Raw genomic sequence first — 19,076 nt, 5'->3', positions numbered from 1 at the left:
AGAGAGGCAGAGACATAGGCAGAGGGAGAAGCAGGCTCCATGCGGGAAGCCTGACGTGGGACTCGATCTCGGGACTCCAGGATAATGCCCTGAGCCGAAGGCAGACGCTCAACCACTGCACCACTCCAGGCATCCCAACAAAGGAGATTTAACATAGGCCCACGGGTAGGGGCTGAGGATTCCTACTCAGGTCCCATCCCTGTGACAGCATCTGGGGCGTGGGCCTCAGGGATGTGGGAGGGGTGTTTAGGGGGCTGGGGACAGCAGCCTGGTAGGGTTTAGGCTCTCTACCCTGGGAGAAGATCTCAGTTCCCAGAGCTTTCTGGGGAATCAAATTGCAAAGATTATAAGGAAAAGTTTTTTTTTTTTTTTTTTTTAAGATTTATTTATTTATTTATTCGGAGAGAAAGAGAGAGGCAGAGACACAGGCAGAGGAAGAAGCAGGCTCCTTGCAGGAAACCTGACATGGGACTCGATCCCGGGTATCCAGGATCACACCCCAGGCTGCAGGCGGTGTTAAACCGTTGCGCCACCGGGGCTGCCCGGAAGAGTTGTTTTATAAAAAAAACTCAAACAATTTTATTGAGATATAATTCACATACCACACACTACACTCATTTGAACTGTACCATTCATTGGTTTTTAGTATATTCACAGATATGTGCAACCACCATCCTAATCAATCCAGAACATTTTCATCACCTTCAAAGAAACCTATTAGCTATCATCCCCATGTCCCATCAAACCTAGGCAACCACCATTCTACTATCTGTCTATAGATCTCCTCATTCTGGACATTTCATATGCGGGCAATCATACACTACATGGCTTTTTGTGTGTGGCTTAATTCACCTTGCATAGCATTTTCAAGGTTCATCTGTGTTGTAGCATAGGTCAGAGCTTCACTTCTTTTATGGCTGAATAATATTCCATTGTATGGATAGAACACATTTTGTATATCTATTCAGCAGTTGATGGACAGTTGGGTTGTTTCCACATTTTTTTTTACTATTATGAAAAATGAATGCTGTTAACATTTGTGTATGCCTTTCAGTGAGGACACCATTTCTCTTGAGTACATACCTAAAAGCGGAATTGCTGGTCATAGGGTAACTGTGTATGAGAAACTTGCAAATTGTTTTCTACAGCAGGTGCACCACTTTACATTCCCGCCAGCAATGTATGAGGGTTCTGATTTCTCCATATTTCTCACCAACACTTGTTATTGTCTGACTTTTTAAAATCTTAACCATCCTAGTAAGAGGAGTTGCTTTTTGAGGCAACTTCAGAAGTTGGTGGCATGAGCTTGGTGCACCCATGGGCTCCAAGACCCTCGAGAGCTTATCTAGCTCTCCCATTCCTAGCTCAGTTCTTTGCTGGGTTGGTTTCATCTCAGTCAGATCTTGGCCACGTGAGGCAGCCTCAGGCCACTTCCTGATTTCAGCTTGGAGCTTCCTTCCCTTAAAAAACCCCGGGGAGGCTGTATTAATCAAGGTTCTCCAGAGAAATAGAACCAAGGGGATGCATATATTAAAAGAGATTTATTATAAGGAATTGGCTCATGTGATTATGGAAGATGACAAGTCCCCAAATCTGCAGGGAAGTGAGCAAGCTGGAGCCCCAGAGGAGCCAATGATGTAATTCTGGTCCAAAAGCCAGCAGGCTCAAGATCCAGGAGGAGGCAATTTTTCAGCTCAAGTCTGCAGGTAAGAAGAGGCCAATGTTACAATTCAAAAGCAGTCAGGCAGGAAGATTTCTCTTTTACTTGGGGGAGATCAGTCACTTTGTCTATTTAGACCCTCAACTGATTGGACACGGCCCACCCATATTGGGGAGGGTAGTCTACTTTATACAGTCTACCGATTCAAAGGTTAATTTCATTCAGAAATACTCTCATACTCTTGCAGAAACACCCAGAATAATGTTTGCCCACATGTCTGGGCACTGTGGCCCAGTTAAGTTGACACATAAAATTAACCTTTACAGAGACTTCCAGTGGCCAGCTCAGCCACCTCTTGACTTTTAGTTATAAGTCAGCATATTTCATCTTTTGATTGATGGTCACAGTGGGGCTGTGGTCCCTTCCAAGTGGTCACTTGTAACTGAAAGATACTTGGCTGATGCCATCAATACTTTCAAGAGGCCAGGAAAATGCTGAGGCCAAGTAGCACTCCCTGACATGACCAGGCAAATGAGCCACTTGTCCTGAGTGCAACTCTTCATCTGAGTTGATGGCCCCTGCAAGGGACTCTTGCTTCTACTAATTAAACCAGGGCCCCTGCTTCTTGAATCAGTCTCACCCTCGCCCTGGGGAGTCTCTCCCTCTAGTTTCTGCAACCCATTCCTTTTTATGTCCCAGATGAATAACCATCTTCTTAGGTTCCTTGAGTACGGCTTTGTTACTGCTGGGATCTCACAAAGTAGCAACACAGAGAACCAAAGATGTGCAGGTCCAGCCTAGCCTGACAGGCTACCCCAGTCCTGATTTCAGCTCCTGAGCTTTGCCCACCAACTGCAAGCTGGTGTTTTCAATTCCCAGGTCCACTTGGCCTCTGCATGGTGGGCAGAGTAGTTTTTCCAGTCTCTGCCAGCAGTTCTTCACTGGGCATCTTTTTTTTTTTTTTTAAGGTTTTATTTATTTATTAGTGAGAGAGCCACAGAGAGAGAGGGAGAGAGGCACAGGCAGAGGGAGAAGCAGGCTCCACACAGGGAGCCTGACGTGGGACTTGATCCCGGGTCTCCAGGATCTGGCCCTGGGCCGAAGGCGGCACTAAACCGCTGAGCCACTGGGCTGCCCCACTGGGCATCTTAATGCCTTGATGGACCTGCCCCTGATGGAGGGACCCATGGAGGGACCTGATGGAGGGAGCTCATTTGCTCCTCTGCAGCCAGCCCCCACTCTCATGTGTAGCTCTCAGCACAAGGTGTCACCAGAGATGTCCTCATCTCCCCTAGAGTTGTGGTTTCATCTCACCCAGCCTGGGGTGGGTGACACTGTGAAGTCTTCCCCAGTGTGGGCTGGTGATGCTTGCGATGCCCTCTTTATCGTATCATTGGCAGGGCTGGGGAGAACTAGCCCCCAAGGCAGCTGAGGGTTTGGCTGCAGGGAGCAAATGAGCTTTGTTACCTGGTTGGGTGAGGTCCTCCAGTATCCTATGCCCTGACAGGATGTGATGACAACAGACAGGAGATGAGAGGCAGCTTGCAGCAAGGGCCTGAGGCAGCCTAGGAAGCTTCCCAGCCTCAGAGCACTAGGGGAGTGACTGGGCCTCCCAGTTGTGACAAAGGGGGCCACCACCCAAACATATAAGCAGGAACCAGATGGGGAACATAGACACTTCATTGCTGCCAACACTTAAGGGAGATGACAGCCAAAACATGTCTTGGCGGGCTGCCAGCAGGGAAGACATTGACCTATGACCCATCTGCCACCCCCCCATATGTTGTGACAGCACCCAAATTCACTGATATCTAGGGACACGATGGGGGAGAGGGAAATCTGAATCAACAGAGTTTAAACCCCAATTACTGAGCTGACCAAGTCTTACATTTTGCTGCGGGGCAGAAAATGGGGTTGAAATAAAGAATACAGAAAGTGGGAACACGTTGTTGTGTTTTTGGCACACTTGGATTAGTGGCCTGAACAGTCATACAAATCCGCAGCTTCACTGGGGATAGTGAGTGGGGACTCCCACAAGGGTCATGGAGACAGCATGGAAGGCTCTTCTCCTCTCCCTGGACCATGCAGATGGATGCTGGCATGCATCTAGTTGCATCCTCCCCCCTCGTTCTCCTTGGGACCCATCCATCTGGCTGCACACAGATTCTAGGGGAATAAAGAGGGTTGAGTGAGTGTGAGCAGAACCACACATCACCCTGTGCCCAGGGAACCCCTTTGTGGTGAATGACACTGACAGGAACCAGCAGTGAGGAGGGAGAAAGGAGGCAGGCAGGAAAACTGGGTGACCTAGTGGTCTTAGGAGAAGCTAAGAGGAGGCTGTGAGACAGAGGGACATGTCCTTGTGTGGGTACAGGGTGAGGAATCATCAGGCTTTGGGCAAGAATGAGCTGTGGGGATCCCAGACAAGACCCTAAGTTCCCTGAGCCTTCAAGTCCTTACCCTAAACAGTGGGAAGGGGGACTCTGTTGTTCCTGCCTGAGGCTCCTCTTGCCACCTGTGCAGCCCTCATCTGGAAAACTTCATTTCCCAGTAGTTCAACCCCTGTCCTTGGCTTCAGGTGTGGGGATGTGATCCAGGACTAACTGCTCAAACTGTATTCTATATATTTGTTGAAACTATTGACAAAGAGAAGCTGGCTCTCCCCGGTGTGGTGAGCAGTGAGTATGTTGCTCCGAGTTGCTGGGAGGCCTCCATGAAGAGGTGGGTTTTTCTGAGAATGACTCCAGCTCTGAGGGCAGCAGAGCAGAGAGATGAAAGGAATGGAGTCTGTCCCAGCCAGTTCAGGCCGCCGTCACAAAGCACCATGGATTTCAATGTTCAATGGTTTCAACAAAAGACATCTATATCTCACAGTTCTGGAGGCTGGGAAGTCCAAAGTCAAGGTAGATTTCATCCTGAGGCCTCTCCTCTTGGGTTATAGAGGGCCACCTTCTCAGTGTATTCTTCCAAGGCAAGGAGAGAAAAAGAGAGAGAGACAGCATAAGTGCCAGTACTCTCAGGTCTCATTTTATAAGGGACAGCAATCCTATGGGATCAGGACCCCATCTTTATGATCTCATTTAACCTTGATTACTACCATTACTACCCTATCTTCAAATAGAGTCACATTAGGGGTTGGGGCTTCAATATATGAATTTACAGGGAGACAGAAACATTCAGTTCGTTAACAGAATCTTAGAAACATGGTTTGTTCCCCTGGGGCCAGCCAGCTGTACCTGAAGCCAGAGCTACCCGTGGACTTGCTACTTATGTAAGCCATTCCATTGCAGGCCAATGTGGTTTGGGTTTCTGCTAATCATAAACAAAAGTCCTGTGATAATTGTCACAGGTTACACGAGTGTGTGCTTAGCACACAGCATATGCAGAAGAAGTGTTCATTTGGTCCCTGGAGAGAGACTGAATGAAAGAATTTTTTATTCTTTATTATTTTTGAATGAATTTTTAAAAAATAATCTCTACAACCAATGTGTGGCTTGAACTCACAACCTTGAGATCAAGAATTGCATGCTCCATCGACTAAGCCAACCAGGTGCCCTGAAAGCACAAATGTTTATCGCGGTGAGGCGGCAACAGGAGAAAATGGAGAGAAAACAAGGAGAGGCAAATCAGGGAGGTATTGAAGGACACAGAAATGGTAAAGGGACACAGGCAGTGTTATTTGGAGGGAAAGTAAGAAGAGAAAAAAGAAGCCAGGACATATTGTTGGAAACATTTGGTTCTCCGAAAATTAAGTTCCTGTACTGTTTGCTGTGTGGTGTGGAGGAAGAGCATCTTTGTGGAGGCAGAGCCCATGGAGTGGGCTAGGGGCTGCAGGCTGGCCAGTGAGGCCACGAGCCTGCTGTGGACACTGCACCCAGCACCATCCAAGGGGGCTGAGGTCCCTGTGCTTCACTGCAGATTGTCCCCTGTCATCAAGATCTATTCTTTATTTTTTTATTATTATTTTTTTAGATCTATTCTTTAAAAGAAGTAAATCAAACCAGTCTTTCTTGCTTCATCTGCTCCAGCCCCTGACTTTCTCTCACACAGAATGAAGGGCCTTGTGGGGCTCACTGCTTCTGCTCACATGGGGCTGCAGTCCGTGGGGCTCCCCTTTACTCTTCTGTAAGCCCGGGCCTATCTCCGGCCTGTTGCACCTGCCACCTCCTCCGCCTGAAATGATCTTTCTCGTCTGACCTTCCCCTTTACCTCCTTCTCATTGGAGACTCAACCCAGTGTCTCCTCTTCAGAGAGGCCCCTCCTGGGCTCCCTCCAGGGCAGTCCTGATCACGGGATCTTGTGCTGATTGTTCAAAACCACAGTTCCCACCATCTGGTATGAGCTCATGCAGTTAGTTACTCTCCTTCATCCTGACGGTCTCCTCTACCTCCAATATCAGCGTCCAGGGTTGGGACCTCAGCTGCTCTCTGCTGTATCCCCGGTCCTGGGACAGAGGCTGGAACAGAAGAAACACTCACGAGGGCCCCTGCCTGCACACCAGATGCCTCCTGAGACCTCTGTGCCAAGCAGGGGCAGAGTCTCTAGGGTTACAAACTCAGGTGGGCAAAAATGGTTCTCTAATACTGAACTTAATTTCTACCTTAGCCCCTATTTTGGTAAACTTGGTGTAAATGTAGTCAGTTTGGGTGTTCTGGGTTAATCCTGGGTCTCCTTTGTCAGTTTCGAGTCCCCACCTTCTCAGTAAGGTAGGGGAGGGGCCCATGAAGGGTCAAGGCCTTGACTAAGGGCCAAGCCCACCATGCATCTATGCCAGTGTCCTCGCTGTGTCCTTATTCCCAGAGCTCTCCGCCAGTTCTCCCTGGTCTAGGGTCTATCCTCTGCCACATGTTCCCTTCTGGCCACTGGGGTCCCCCAGTCACATTCCAGGGCCATTCTGGTGCCCAACTCACTCCAAGACAAGCATTCTGCCTTCCTGGGGCACAGGGGGATCTTCTGCGCTACCCCAAACCTGTCTGTCCTGATCCCTCCTAAAGAAATTTCTTATGTGTAAATGGAGGTGGAAGCCAGGCAGGGGGCCTCACTGCTCCCCAGCCCTTGCTTCAAAAGGGAGGCACACAGGGCCAGGCTGGCTCTCCCCACTCCTCCCAGCCAGCAGTGGCAGAGACCCCTTCCCATCTCCTCACTCCAGGGCTCTTCCAGCCTGGTGGGGAGTCTTCTAGAGTGCTTGACCAGAACATTCTGACCTGTTGCTTGTGCCATGTTAGTCTTAGACACTGGGCACTCTGGGGTTCTCAGCGTAGGAGGGATGCAGGGAGGAAGGGAGAGTAAACGGTGTGTGAAGACAGTTGCTGAGGCACCTCTCTCCCACTCATCAGAATGGACCAGGCTGGGGATAAAACTGATGGGTCCTGGGTGCCAAGTGTGTGTGAGCAAGGCTTGTACTGAAGGGGTGTGCTGAGCAGGTGAGGGCCTGACAGGGGGCTTCATCTTGTTTTGAGCGATGGCAGGACCAAGCTAGATTCCTGGTGTCAACAGATGGAGGCTGCAATGCGGCTCTGCTCCAGGCCTAAGCTCAGGGGATGGGGTGGTGGAGAGACCCACCCCTCGCCACCCGCCTGCTTCTCTTCACTTCGCTGACTCCTCATCAGATTTCCTTCACAGCCTCCAGCCCCCAGCCCTCACCTCCCTACCCTGCATTGCTTAATTTCCCTCTCTTACCTGCAATTTATTATTTAAGTCTGCAGAGCGACCAGGCTGAAGCCGCCTTCCTGGAAGACGCTGCAGTGGAGAAAGGGGAATGTTTGGCTTGGCCGGGCTTCCCTGTGTGGTGGAGGGGGCTGGCTCCAGGACCTGGGGACCCAGGTGGCGGTACCCTGGGGAGGCATCCAAGCCCCGTTGCAGCTCAGGCTCTCTGGTCAAGCATCACCCACCCAGACATTGCCCCTTCCTTCCTCCTGCAGGAGATGGGCTCTGGAAGGTTTATTTTATTTTATTTTTTAAAAGACTTTATTTATTCATGAGAGACACAGAGAGAGAGGCAGAGACACAGGCAGAGGGACTCAGTGTGGGACTTGATCCCGGGACTCCGGGATCACACCCTGAGTTGAAGGCAGACCGGTTAACCGCTGAGCCACCCAGGCGTCCCTGGGAGGTTTAATACCCAACCCCAGAGAGCCCCAGCACCAGGCAGGCAGACAGGTTTGTGTGGCTCCCAGGGAGGCTGGACCTAAAGGAAACCAGAATTGCATTTAGAAAACCAGGAAATTTTATATAAATACTTGGATTTCTAGCTTCTCCTGAAAAACCAGTTGTCAACATAAGGCACACTTGGGCTGCAGCCCCATTTGGAAGGGGTCTGCCCCTGGCATCAGCCAGGCCTGGCTTGCTTCTTCATTCATGTGGGGGCCTGCTGGACCCCTAGGGATGTCTGGATCTGAGACCCTTGCTTGGAGTGTGGCACAGCAGGGGACAGAAAGAGCTCCCTCCTTTCCCCTCATCTGTTCTGTGGGTTTCCAGAGGGCAAGGATTCTCTCTTCCTTTTTCTGTATCTTTGTACATTACTCATTGTAATGCCAAGCCCAGTGCCTGGCATATAAAGGTGCTGAATAAATACATTTTCAATGAGCAGCTGCATAACCCAGTGAGTGAGTGGTGGCACTTGCCCAGGGTTATGAGGCTGAACAGATTCTGCCATTTGAGAAGGTGAGGCTGACTTGCAGGCCAAGGAGGCAGAGGGACAGAAACCGGGGGCACCAGGGAGTCCAGGGCACTTGGGGGGAAATGGGGTGAGGCAGGGAGGTCACACAGGTGTGGCCTGAAGGCCAAGCCAAGGAGCTAGGATTTATTATCCGATCACCTGAGATTTAAAAACCCCACAGAGGCTGGGAATCTGTTCTAGACTCATTGAGTCAGACTCTTCAAGAGTAGGTGGGGCAATCTGTTTTCTTAAAATGTCTCCTCCGGTGGGGGACATGGAGCCTCAACAGGCCTGGGGTCCTGACTGGGTGACTGGGGGATGATCATCCGTGCCACAGATCTGCTGCCATGTCCAGCCCTGACTGCCCACTCCTCCTACCTGAGACTGGGTGCTTCTCTAAAGCCACCTGTTCCCCTCCTGAGGGATGGTCTGACCCTGTGTGTAAATCTTAGCCACTCACCACGTTTTAAGTAAGTTTTAGAAGGAAGGAAAAATATGAAATGGCTGAGTTTGTTTTGCCCAAGCAAAATCCATTTATAAAGTACAGCACTTGCTTAAGAAAAAGAAAAAACAACGGCTATTGACAAAATATAAGAAAATAAATTAAAGCAGCAGTTCCTTAAAAGGACCCTGTCCGATAATTTGATTTTTTCCCCCTTCTTCCCTCAAAGGCCAGAACGACACAATCGATCTTGCCATTCCATACGCTGTCTCATTACAGCTTTTTCTTAAGTGGAGGGGAAATAAAGGAAACAAATAGAAAGAAAATAAGGTGGCATCTGTAGCATTGTCACCTCCTGCCCGGTGATGGATCCAACTAGATCCCTCTGCTTCCCCTGCCCCAGCTTTCCTGTCCTGCTGGCCATCCAGCCCTGACCTCCACCCCACCCCAACCTGAACCTGGTCAGCTCAAGGCTTCTGCCAAACCCCATGACCTACAAACCTGGTGGGGACACTGCCCTGTCTCTGAGCCCACAATTTCTCATCCCGACAGCTTCATCCAAATAACTGATGTCTTTCATGAGAAAAGCAGGGAGAAAAACACAGGAACACTGAGGGTAAACATGCTTTGTACACGCAGGTGAACTCGGTTTGTAGACAGTGCTTTGCTTCCAACACATGCAGGACCTCAAATGCAGGAGGTTCCCACAACCCCCCTGGTTACAAGATCCCCTTCCCTGAATGCTGCCCCTGTTGGGCTACCATCAGCTGCACACACTGGGACCTGCCCCATTGTCGGTGGCAACACTTTGACCACCCCCAACTTGAGGACAGGTAAGGTTTGTTGGGAATCAAAGCAGCTTTGGGGCTCCTGGTGGCTCAGTGGGTTAAGCATCCAACTCTTGATCTCAGGGTTGTGAGTTCAAGCACCACAATGGGCTCCATGCTGGGCATGGAGCCTACTTAAAAAAAAAAAAAAAAAGGAAAGGGAAAAAAAAAAAAGCAGCTTTAAAGTCAGTGTTCTCCGGTGGCCCCGGTGGCGCAGTGGCTTAGCGCCGCCTGCAGCCTGAGGTGTGATCCTGGAGACCTGGGATCGAGTCCCATATTGGGCTCCCTGCATGGAGCCTGCTTCTCCCTCTGCCTGTGTCTCTGCCTCTCCCTCTCTCTGTATCTCTCATGAATAAATAAATAAAATCTTAAAAAAAAATAAAGTCAGTGTTTTTGGCCAAATCTCAGCACCCTTGTGAGTTTCTCCACTGGGAAGGTGAGATCAGTAATACCCAGAGGTTGTTGTGAGGATTAAAAGAGCAGCCACATATAATAATAATAATAATAATAATAATAATAATAATACTTAGAACTGAGCACTAGCTCAGGGTATAATCCTGAGTTGTAGTCCTTTTCTGACATGATTGGTTGAAGTCTTCAGTTTGTAGGGTTATGAACCTTATTTCACAGGTGAGAAAATTGAGGTGCAGGGAGGTTCATTGCCTGTGGTCTTTTAACTAGCAAGAGGAAAGAGGGTCTTTTTGAAGGGGAGGGTTTCCCAGAATCCACATCCCCCTTGATCATTAGTCCTCATCTCCTTGTGGAAAGTTCCCCATGGGTGTGGTTTTCATGGGAAGGCAGTGATGACACCTGCCTCCCACAGTGGGAGTCCCAAGAGCAGCTTGTCTGACACACTGTGGCACCAGGAGCAAACTCAACTGTGAAGCTCAACCCAGCCTGCAGTCCCCGTTGTTCCTCAGCTCCTGGATTCTGGGAGCTCCAAATATACCTTCCCTTTGTGCATAACACAGGCAGAGTTCCTCTCTGTAGCTTGTAAACCCTGGACTCTGCCTGCAACAAAATAAGTGGTAATAATAACATAAAGAGTAGCTATCAAAAAATAAATAAATAAATAAAAAATAAAAAAAAAAAAGAGTAGCTATCATTTCCTGGGCACTTACTATGTTCTGGTTTCTGAGGTAAAGGGCTTTATACATATTACTGTGTCTGATCTTTGCCACATTTCTATGGCAAGAAAACTGAGATCATATATGTTTGGATTCTTGCCCAGCATCACACAGCTAGAAAGAGGGATAGCTGAGTTCAAATTCTGAGCTGCCTAAGCATAACTCTGTGAACACAAAATCTGTTCCTGTGCTTGACATAAGAGATGCTTAGTATATGGCAGCTTTAGCACTGTCTGTGAACGCATGCGCCATGTACTTCAAAAATTTCTAGGAGGTTCCAGGTCTAGGTAAGATGAAGTAAACATACCTCCATATGTCTATGGACATATGTGTCATATAAGAAATAGCACAGACGATCATAGGGGAAAGGAGGGAAAACTGAATGGGAAGAAATCAGAGAGGGAGACAAACCATGAGAGACTCTTAAATATAGGAAACAAACTAAGGGTTGCTGGAGGGGAGGTGCGTGGGAAGAAAGGTGAACTGGGTGATGTGCATTAAGGAAGACACATGATATCATGAGCACTGTGTGTTATATACAACTGATAAATTACTGAACTCTACATCTGAAACTGATGATGTACCCATATGTTGGTTAATTGAATTTAAATTAAAATAAAGAAGAGGAAGAGTGAGGTCTAGAAAAAAAAATACTTGAAGAAATCATGGTGGAAAATTTCCAAATTTGGTGAAAAACAGAAACATACCAATTTAATAAGCTTGGTGAATCCCAAACAGGAAAAACACAAAGAAATCTGCACCTAGACACATGGTAATCAAAATTCTGAAAGCTAAAGACAAAACAAACAAAACAAAACCAAAGACACACACCTTGAAAGCAACCAGAGAAAATAAGATATGACCTATATGGGAGCAATGATTCAGATGACTGTACATTTCTTATCAGAAACCATAAAGGCTAGAAGAAAGTAGAACAACGTTTTTTAAATGCTGAGAAAGAACTATCAACTCAGAATTCTTTAGAAGAAATATCCTTTAGGAATGAAGGTTAAAAAAAGACATTCTTAGATAAAGGAAAGCTAAGAGAAATTGTTGCCAGGAAACTTTCACTAAAAGATCTGTAAAGAAAGTTCTTCAGACAAAAGAAGTTCTTTCTCAAGCAGAAAGAAACTTGAAATAACAGGAACAAAGGAAAAGCAGCAGATATTTGCATAAATAGGCTATTTTTCTCCTGTGATTCTCCCATTGAGCCCTTTAAAATACTTCTGATGAGGGATCCCTGGGTGGCGCAGCGGTTTGGCGCCTGCCTTTGGCCCAGGGCGCGATCCTGGAGACCCGGGATCGAATCCCGCGTCGGGCTCCCGGTGCATGGAGCCTGCTTCTCCCTCTGCCTGTGTCTCTGCCTCTCTCTCTCTCTCTCTGTGACTATCATAAATAAATAAAAATTTAAAAAAAAAATAAAATAAAATACTTCTGATGATTGAAAATCAATCAATCAATCAACCTCATCGATGCGATTTTCAATGGGTAAACGTGATATAGAAGACAAATATAATATAAAAGGAGGAGGATAAAGGGACCTATGAAGTGGTCAGGTTTCTATATTCTGCATGGAATGGTAGAATTCTAATTCTAAGTAGACTGGAAAGATATGTCTATCATCATTCCTAGAACAACTACTAAAAAATACTGTTCAGAGATATAGTTTCAAAAAGAGAGATAGAATACAGTCACAAATAAAAAAAGTTTTAGTTTAAACCTTATAGTTTATACAAAAATCAATTTAAAATAGATTATAGATAAAACTTTTGTAAGGAAACATAGGGGAACATCTTTGTGACCTGGGAGCAGGCATGGTTAAGACATTAAAAATACAATCAATCCATAAGAGAATAAATTGAGCTTCATCAAAAATCAAGACTTCTGGGATCCCTGGGTGGCGCAGTGGTTTAGCGCCTGCCTTTGGCCCAGGGCGCGATCCTGGAGACCCGGGATCGAATCCCACGTCAGGCTCCCGGTGCATGGAGCCTGCTTCTCCCTCTGCCTATGTCTCTGCCTCTCTCTCTCTCGCTCTCTGTGACTATCATAAATAAATAAAAATTAAAAAAATCTTTAAAAAAAAAATCAAGACTTCTGTTCTGAGAAGGACACCATCAAGAGAATGAAAAGACAAGCTCTAAACTTGGAGAGAATATTTGCAAGCCATGTGTCCAGCAAAAGATTTGTATCCAAATTAAATGAAAAACTCTCAAAACCCAATAGTAAGAAAATAAACAACCTATTTAAAAGCTGAGCAAAAGATTGAATAGACACTTGACCCAAGGGAGGATAAGGATGGCTAATACGCACACAGAAGAAGATGTTCAACATCATTAGCCATTAGGCCAAAAAGTTACAACTGCACATTTAGCAGAATGGAAAAAAATAAAAACTACAGACAAAACCAAGTGCTGACTAGGATGCCGAGCAACTAGAACTCTCACACATTCCCAGTGGAAATGCAAAATGGTGCTCTGGAAAAGTTTGGCAGTTTCTTATAAAGTTAAATATGTACTTACCATATCTAATAATTACATTCCTGGGTATTTACCACAAAAAGGTAAGAAATGAAAACTTATGCTCACATTACGCAAACATTCACAACAGCTCTGATCACTGCCAAGAACGGGAAACAATCCAAATGTGTTCCAGTGGGTGAGTGGATAAACTGTAGTTCATCCATTCAATGGAATATAACTCTGTAATAAAAAGGAACAAACTCTTGATTTATGCAACAGTTTGAATGAATGTCAAAGGCACCATGCTGAAGGAAAGAAGCCAGTCTCAAAAGGTTATGTAATGTGTTTTTCCGTTTATGCAACAGGAGACATTCTCAAAATCACAGAGCTGTAGCAATGGAGAACACGTCAGTGGTTGCCAGGGCTTAGGGGTGTGGGAATGTGTGACTAGAAAGGATAGTATGCAGGAGTCTCATGGGGGTGCCACACCTCTTCTGTGTCCTGGTTATGGCAGTTGCATGAATCTATACACATGTTAAAATTCATAGACTACACACACATACAGTTTTTTTAAATAAACAAACAAAATGAAAATGCTGAGAAAAGAAGCTCCCAAGGAGGTTGTCTCTGCTGGGCCTCCAGTAAGTAATGGGTGTACAAATTGAATCAGGTTGTTATACTATATGTTGGCAAATTGAATTTAAATTAAAAAAACAACAACAAATTGAATCAGGTAAGGTTTACATTTCTGAGGGTCTTACAATCAAAGCCAGTAACAATGTGACAGAAGAATGTGCCTTAAACTGTCACCTTCTCAGAGAGGCCTTCCTGACCCCCACCCCCACCCCACAAAAAAATACTTCTGTGTTAGTTTCCCACTGTTGTTGGAATAAATGACCACAAATTAGGGTTGTTGGTTTTTTTTTAAGATTTTATTTATTTATTCATGAGAGACACAAAGAGAAGCAGAGACATAGAAGGAGAAGCAGGCTCCTCATAGGGAGCCCAATGCAGGTCTCCATCCCTGGACCCAGGATCACGCCCTGAGCTGAAGACAGACATTCAACCACTGAGCTACCTGGGTGCCCCCAACTAGGGGTTTAAAACACACTTTTGTTATCCTGCAGTTCTGGGGGTCAGAAGTCCAAATTGAGCCTCACTGGGCTAAAACCAAGGCGTTGGTAGGGCTGCATTCCTTCTGGAGGCTCTAAGGGAGAATGTTTCCTTGCCTTTGCCTAATTCTAGAAGCTAGCGTCTGCCTTCCTCCCTCCTCCGTCCTCAAAGCTAGCAACATTGGGCTGAACTGCTTTCATATCGCTATCTTTCTGGTTCTCTCTCTTCTGTCTCTGTCTTCCACTTCGAAGGACCCATATTATTGAACTCACTGGATAATCCAGGATAATCTCCTAACTCAGGGTCAGCCGATTAGCAATTTGCAATGACGCTGAGTACCTGGAATGAGGCCAAACTTCCCAAGTCAAGGCCACAATCCTCCATAGGACTACCCCCATTTCAGATACCAGGCACAAGTTCAGGGGTCCCCAGGCCATTTTCACTTCTGATCAGCTGGCTACCAATTCAGAGGTTCCCACTTCTGCCTTAGGTTCTATAATTTGCTAGAAGGACTCAGAAAACTCAGGAAAGCACTATACTTATGATGATAAAAGACTACAAATCAGAACCAGCAGAAGGGAGAAACCCAGGTGACAAGGTGGAGGGTGGGGGGCAAACACGAAGCTTCAGAGTCTTAGCTCTATGTCATCAGGACATGTTACTAACCCAGCTCATCAACTTGTGACGATACCGAGAATTATCAACCAGGAAGCTCACTGGAGCTTGGTGTCAGAGTTTTTATCAGGGTTTCATTGTGTAGGCATGACTGATTGAATAGGTTGAATCATTGACCATGTGGTTGAACTCAATGTCCAGCTTCCCTCTTCCAAGGAGGGTGGGCTAGTATCAGGTGGCTCAAAGTTCCAACTCTCTAATCACATGGTTGGTCTTTCTGGCATGACCAGCCCTCATCTGAATGGCCCTATTATTGTAAACGTTCAGGTGTGGTCTGAGGGGCCACCATGAATAACAAAGACAATCCTATCACTCCAGAAATTCCCAGGAGTTAGAGGTCACCTCCCAGGAAACAGGGACAGAAGCCAGCCAAATTTTTATTATACACAATCTTAATTTCACCTGCAACTTTAACTTCCCTTTGCCATGTAACCTAACATATTCTGAGCCTAGGACGTGAAATCTTTGGGGAGCATTGTTCCATCTCTCACAGCTTCCCAGTTGTTCCCTAACATGTCACCCTGTTTTGTTTTCTCACCACATCCATCTGTCTATAAAATGGTCTTATTTATTTTGTTTACTGCCTGTCTCCCCTCTGCTACAAGGACAGGTCCCTAGCATGTGACTAAGCAAGAAAGGGGAAGAGTTACAGGAGACAATACTCGAGCTGGTCTTTGAAGGATGAGCAGAGTGGTGAAAGTTGGCAGGGGCTCTGAACAATGTGTACAAAGGGACAGAGGAGGGAAGACAGGGCATGTTTGGGAGCTCTGAGTGGATCGTTGTGGCTGGAGCACTATGTGCTGTGGGAGGGAGGGGAGATGCTGGGATGAACACAGGCCAGCGTAGGCAGGACTGTATGAAGGGGGTGGGGGTAGTGATGACCTGCCTGATGGCACTTTGGGTGTCTGCTTAGTGCCTGTGCCCTCTCATCCAGATGCCAAGAGGGAATTGTCAGGGTGTGACAAATAGGACATGGACCTTGGCATCAGACAGATGAGGGGTCAGATCTCAGCTCTGCCATGTATAGTCACAGTTGTGAGCAAGTCTGCTCACTTCTCTGTAGCCCCTGAAGTTGGCTCATTCAATACTCAAGTCCCCCCCATTGTCCCTCTGCCTTCCTCTATCTCAGAGCTCAGAAAGCTCTGTTCCCCAATATCTCTTGCAAGTGACATAGATTCAACCAATGAGCTGGAAGTAGAATGCTGTTGAGGGGTGTTCTGGAAATGGAAAAGGCTTAGTAAAGAGGAAGACATACTCAACTAGACCAGAATTTTGCCTTCTCTATTCCTTTCTGCCTTGAATGCCAAATTATGTCAGGAGCAGCAGCAACCACTTTGTGACTGTGAGGAGCAAGCTGAGAATAATGGCCTAAGAAAAAGTGAGCAGAAAGATGAAAAATTCCTCAGCCTATGAGGTCATCATTGAAATATTGGACCAGTGTCAGCAATCACCTCTGGGTACTAGTTGGATATTTTGTTACTTCCAGTTAAATACTGTCCTAATTAATGCACTCCATAAACCTCAGTTTCCTCTACTGTTAACTAGCTAATAATATTTATCAATATTCATTACACTCATGTTGTGTGCCAGGAACTCCTCTAGATGCTAGTGGCAAAGCAGTGAACAAGAGGTAAATAAGATCACTATTCTTTTTGCATTTACTTTTTGGTGGGAGAGACAGATAATGAACCCATAAACAGACAAGAATACATCTGAGAATGAAAAGTGCTATGTAGAAAAGAAGATGATGTGACAAAGAGAGACTGGGGTCCTCATGATGGGACTCTGTGAGGCAGTGATACTTAAGCTGAGATCTGAATGTGAAGATAAGGACAGGATAAAGTGTGGGGAACATCATTCCAGCCGGAGAGAATAGCAAGGGCAAAGGCCTTGAGACAGGGCCAACCTTGGTGAGCCGACAGACCAGGAAGAAGGCCAGATGGCTACCAGGCAGCGAGGAGGAGAAGATGGAGGTGGGACCAAAGAGGTAGGTGGGGGTCAGATGACATATGTCTTGATAAGCAGAGTGGATTTATCCTGAATGCAAAAGGGAAGCCACTGGAGGGCTCTCACAGGATTGTGGGACTATGACTTGATTATCTAGCACACCATAGTGTTTAATGAATGGCTGTAGGGTAGATGGTGCATCCACTTGGTGGTATTCCTTCCCTTCTCAGGTTTAACTAGCCCCCTCCCCGGTTCTGCCTGCCTCATGCCTCATGGAGCCCTCCCAGCTGCTTTCAGAGTTTTCCTGGCCCAGTGTCGTCCTCCCCCGGGGCCATTTGCTCCCTCCAGAGCGGGTGAGCATAATTGCCGCTTTCCACAATGACATAAAAATCTAACAGGCACAATCAATACAGAGCACACACACATCATCGTCTTTCATTGCAAACGATAAAAGCGTAAACAGCAGGGGTGGCGGCAGCTCTGGAGGCTGCAGTGGGGGCTGGGCAGGCTGCCACTGCCTCCCTGCCCATCATTCTCCTTCTTGGGCACCTTCTCTGCTGGGCAGTGGGGGGTGGGACTGGGGGCTGATGCCCCTCATGAAAGCCCTTTGGAGAAATGGTTTCTCTCTCTTTTTCTTCCAGATGTAGCAACCCTAGTCTCTTTAATCTGACTTCAGAAATCCAATCTGTCTTCCCTTTCCCTGTTTTTAATGCTTTTTTTCCCCTTGCTTCCCTGAATCTTCTAGGTCTTCAAAATACAGAGCTAAGAGTGCCTTCCCGGAGGCAGAAGGACTTGCCAGGGTTTTGATTGTCACAAGCCCATGAAATGACCTTGATGGCGAGATGGACCCTCAATGTCCAGCTTCTTTTGCTCTGTCCAGCCTGCCACAGCTCGTCGTGGAACATGCACAGAAACCATTACATCCCCAGCTCTCACAGACTGCTGGCGATGACTTCTTCAGACTAGTTACTTAATGAACGTCATCCAATTCTGATTCAGCCTTGCCATACTCTCATTTGCGCAAGCCAATCTGCTTTATGATTCTAACCTCTGGCTAGAAACTGCTCCCAATTTCATGTCATCCATAAACTTGATGAACGAGTAGCTTGCTCCTCTGCAGTCATTCATTTATTTATCCAGCCAACATTTAGTGAGCACCTACTGGATGCTGGGCACTGGATAAAGAGTTAAAGGAGATACTGGTCCTGTCCTTGAAGGACCCATTCAGTGTGATCCTGCTCAACTCAGGCAGGGGACAGAGAGCTGGCCCATCAGGGGAAGGGCAGTTTAAGGTGATCTTGGGGTGCTGGAAGGAAATTTGCCAACTTGAGAAGAAATGGTGTTGCTGGTAGACCAGAGTGTGTATAGGCAGCTTGTTCTGGGTGGTGATGGGGAAGGAAATGAATTGATATCTATAAATGCGAGGGGTAACGAGCTTCAGGCTGAGATCCAGCCTCCCTCTTGGATCTGCCCATTTCTGCTTCATCCTGATGTTCCATGTGTGGCAAATGGCTACCATCAGGCTCAAACCCAGGCAAAAGAAATCCACTCTTCTCTCAACAAAAGAGCAAATCTCCTGGGGTGTCATTGTCCTTATTGGGGCACATGCTCTTCCCTGATCAATCAGGGTGGCGGAGGGAATACAGGCACTCTCATTGGCCAGCCCTGAGTCACATGGTAGCTGTGGTCCCTGGAGTGTTGAGCAAGTCTATCTGTGGGTTGAACAAGTCTATCTGGGGTGGAGTCTCACTCCATTGGGGCTGGAAGGCGAGTAGGGATTCCAGAGCAACGCTGAGTTCCATTAGCACCAAAATGTCTGAATGGGTGCTGGGCTGTGGGAACACAGATGGCTACTATGTGGCCACAAGTGGGCTGTGGCATTCTGTCTCCTCAGGTGGCGGAAGGGGGCTCATGTGGGTCCTCTCTGTCTGGTGGGTAAAGGGAAGTTCTCACCACCTCTGAGATGAGGTAGGGCACCTGAGGCCTCCTGCTACCATGTTCTGTTTACTGGCCAGTTCAACATGTATAGGCATGTCTTGGAGGTATGGGGGGTTTGGTTCCAGATACTGCAATAAAGAGAATATAGAAATAAAATGAGTCATATGAAATTTTTTTGTTTCCCAGTGTCTATAAAATTTATGTTTACGCTATACTGTAGTCTATTAAGT

General features: G+C 46.9%; 1 long non-coding RNA gene across 1 annotated transcript; it reads left to right on the top strand.

Annotated features, from left to right (window-relative positions):
• Window positions 1-1,602: 1,602 nt before the first annotated feature.
• On the top strand, window positions 1,603-19,002 carry LOC102152872. The gene is made up of 2 exons (XR_005358134.1): window positions 1,603-1,706; window positions 17,654-19,002. It is a non-coding gene; the product is annotated as an uncharacterized LOC102152872 (long non-coding RNA).
• Window positions 19,003-19,076: the final 74 nt, after the last annotated feature.

This window comes from Canis lupus, chromosome 4, assembly GCF_011100685.1.
Source record: "Canis lupus familiaris isolate Mischka breed German Shepherd chromosome 4, alternate assembly UU_Cfam_GSD_1.0, whole genome shotgun sequence".
NCBI classification, from domain to species: Eukaryota; Metazoa; Chordata; class Mammalia; order Carnivora; family Canidae; genus Canis; species Canis lupus.
The sequence above is the reverse complement of the archived record's forward strand: the minus strand, read 5'-3'. Positions and strand labels throughout refer to the sequence as shown.